This window comes from Arvicola amphibius, chromosome 9 (genome assembly GCF_903992535.2).
Source record: "Arvicola amphibius chromosome 9, mArvAmp1.2, whole genome shotgun sequence".
Classification (NCBI taxonomy): domain Eukaryota; kingdom Metazoa; phylum Chordata; class Mammalia; order Rodentia; family Cricetidae; genus Arvicola; species Arvicola amphibius.
The window spans coordinates 39,461,061-39,464,656 of NC_052055.2; positions in this window are offsets into that span (position 1 = coordinate 39,461,061).

Genomic DNA, 3,596 nt, shown 5'->3' on the forward strand with positions numbered 1-3,596 from the left:
GTTTAAATGGAATTACCTTTTAATAGAACAATGATGCCCCTTACCAGACACCACAGGATTACAAATTAAAAGAGGCCCATTTTCTTTTTGGGGGAGGGTGTGAGGGCTCGAGACAGGGTTTCTTTGTGTGGCCTTGGCTGTCCTGAAACTATTGCTGTGGCTTTGAACTCGTGATCCTTCTGCTTCCACCTCCTCCAGGAAATCCTACCTGCGTGCACCACCACAACCGTTAGAGGTCCATTTCCACTGAGAGCATTTCCCATGATCCACTGCTCATCACTCACTACAAATGGTCACGCTCAGTAACTAACAAACACTCATATCACGGTGTTATCATCTCAACCTCCTTTTATCTGTCCCCACCAGCCATTTCCCCATCATGCAGAGGACAATCAACAGATAAGTCACAGTCAACCTGGCTTTCCACATCAGCTCCGCTCCCGCTCACACATGCTCGGACTTATCGCTGTTTTCTGCAAGGATGAAGCTTGAAGTCATTTTCTCATTAGTCACAAGACATTCTCCATACCCCACTGGGCACATTTGTCTACAGACATCTCCACACACAGAATCTGGGCCAAGATGTCAATTCTGATTCATCAGCACCACTCCAACACCCCTCCTGAAAACCCCCTGCCATTGTGTGAGTGACCTTGAGGGAATTGTGGACTTTATGACTATAGCATGTTCATAGTCTAAAAAAAAATAATGTTCACTCTTCCTTCAAAATTCCCTGTACAGAGGCCACACAGCACACACACCCTAGGGAGAAATAAACACGGAGCTATACTTTTCACATGAAGTCCAGGAAGGGGCGGTCAAGCAGTTCCTAGGCGTGGTAACACCCTTGGAGCTCCCCAGTCCACAATGTCGCCAGAATTAATTAATTAATTAATTACTTAGCCAGAATGCGTTTCTCTGGAGCTGGAGCGATGGCTCAATTGGTAAAGATTTGCCTCTACAGCACAATGCCCCGAGTGTCATGCCCCAAACTACCACAGAAGCCAAGCACGGTGGTTCATGCTTGCATTCTCAGCCATGGCGAGATGGGAGGGGGAGACAGAGGGATCCCTGGAAGTTGGCTGGCAGCTGTCCTTGATGAAGTCAAAGGCCAACGAGAGATCCTATCTCAAACTGAAAGGGTAAGGTGCTTGAAGATACTCAAGATTGTCCAATTTTCACATGCACGCGCGCACGCGCTCACACACACACACACACACAATTTCAGTCGAAATTAAAGCAAATGATAAATTGGCTACTCTGTTCAAAGATGGTAGATGATAACTTTACTCAGTTGCTCCTGATGTCTCATGATCATAACGGTAGGACTTGGACATCAGGGGCGGTCAGCAAGATTAGCTGCCGGTCCTCATCTGCTTACTCTGCAGAGCAGTTTTCTCCCACTGATGATCTGGTGACACCGTTGTCACCAATTAGCTTAGTAAGTCTATCGGTGCCCCTCTCCGTATCTTCATCATCAGCCAACACTCTCTTCCAGTGTGGACGTTTTAGTTTAGATAGACATAAAGCCCCAAAGGAACCATCAAGACAGGAGATAATAGCAGAGGCCATGGCGGTCGCTAAATGCAACTATTTTGCTTAGAGCTGAAGATTACACAAGCAAGGTTTGCTTCTTAGAAGTTTGGTCACCCACTAAGTTCAGTTAGTGCTGCCCATTTGCACATGGGTGTGGTGGTCTCCCGCTAGAACAAGGGAAACCTATCGGTAGCCACATCCTCAAAAGAGAATGACTTTCCCCTCACGGCAACTATCCACTGCTGACAGTTCCTCGGTAAGGGGCGTGTCCTCCAAGTCATCCTCACCTATGCTGGGATCCTGGTTGGCTTAATTTTGTGCAGGCAGCCACAGCTGCTGTGAAGGCATAACCGCAACAGCCCCGTCTCTTTGACTTCATCTCTCAGTGTGCTTATTCCTAGCCCACTCGAATCTAACACTGAAACGGTGTGGATTTCTCTCTTTGACTATTTTTTTTAACTCTAGCCATACATTATAATTCTTGTTCTCACGCCCATGTAGTAGTGCAAGTCTCTATCAGAGAACTCATTGAGCATGGGTTGAGCTGACTTGCGCCATCTGCTTTGAGTCCTTGCTTGCTAAGTCCAACATCCGGCCCACCCTCAAAGACAGTTCTATGACCTACCTCCCCTTGCCCCTCCAGGAATAGACTGTGTTCTTTTTCTTTGAATTTCTCATGATTTTGCCAAGAGCTGAATGTTTTAAACAATAAATTATAGCAACTGTATACACCGACTTTCCCTCTTTCCCCTTAACTCTTAATGCTGCTATATCGTTTGATTGGCCATGAGTTCATTGTTAGTGTTTGGGATGAACTAATTCTTACAAGTCCATGCACATAGTTTCTAATGCTCCCTGACAAGATTTTTCTTCCTTAGTCTTTCAGCCCCTTTCCTAGGATTTCGTTGGTATGAGCAGTTTATTGGCAAACAGTTGTGTATAGGCCCTGGGCCAATTAGACCTTCACCCTTCAGCGCGGGCCAGGCATGTGGGTGGGAGACTCCTGGGTTTGGTTAGGAGTCCATTCTTCCAGCCTCTCCTGAGAGCAGGCAGCCTCGAGTGTCTGTGTGCACTGTGTAGGCTTCCAGGCCAGGAAACCAGAGCCATTTCCCCAGTAAGCCTGCTTCCCGACCAGTCTCCTCCAAGTCAGAGCAGCTTGTTGCTCAGACACTGGTCAGTCGGCATTATACACAAGCCTACTAGTCAGGCAGGCTTGTGAGCGCTGCTCAGGGAGCCGTGTGTGGTTTAGAGAATTATTTCAAGTCAGAAAGCTTCTTTCCCCACCGACCTCCCCTGAGTGGGTGGTGCCCACACAGGCAACCTTCCCCAGCTGTCAAAGATGGCCCCAGTTCTAGAAAGCCTGTCTTGGCTGTACCTCCCTGGACTTGTCACTACGCTTCTGTCCCTACATTTCTTGGAGCTGACAATCTCTTCTGTATTGCTGTTCATTACGACATCTATTATTCGAAATCTGTGTGTGTGTGTGTGTGTGTGTGTGTGTGTGTGTATACATGCCAGGATTATGTATGGAGGTCATAGGACAATCCTCGGTGTCCTCTCCTTCAACCTTGTTTGATACAGATTCTTTCATTGTCACCTCAGTGCACACCAGGCTAGCCAGCCCATGGGTTTCCGAGTATCTCTTGCCTCCATCTCCCATCTTGCCTTCGGAGTGCTGAGATTACAGAGGAGTGCCGTAAAGCACCTGGCTTTATGTAGGTTCTGGAGATCTGACCCACTCGTGTGACAAGTGCTCTCCCCACTGGTCCATCTTTCCATCCCAGTGTCTCTCATTTTCAGTGACTTCTCCAGCTGTCTTGCTAAGAAAAAATTAGTCAATATGATTTACCGTCCTTAAATCCTGCCTTTCTCTGTGGCCAGAGCCTATGCACCAGAGCCGGTGATGTCAGTGAAGTCAGTCTGCCTGTCCTGGAGGCTCTTCTACAGGTGAGCCCCAGAAGGGTACTGCCTCTTCATAGGCTCAGGTTTTCCCTATTGCCATGGAAACCTTGCTCATCAATGAAGCTGTATTCCCACATCCCTGGCCTTCTGCACCTGCG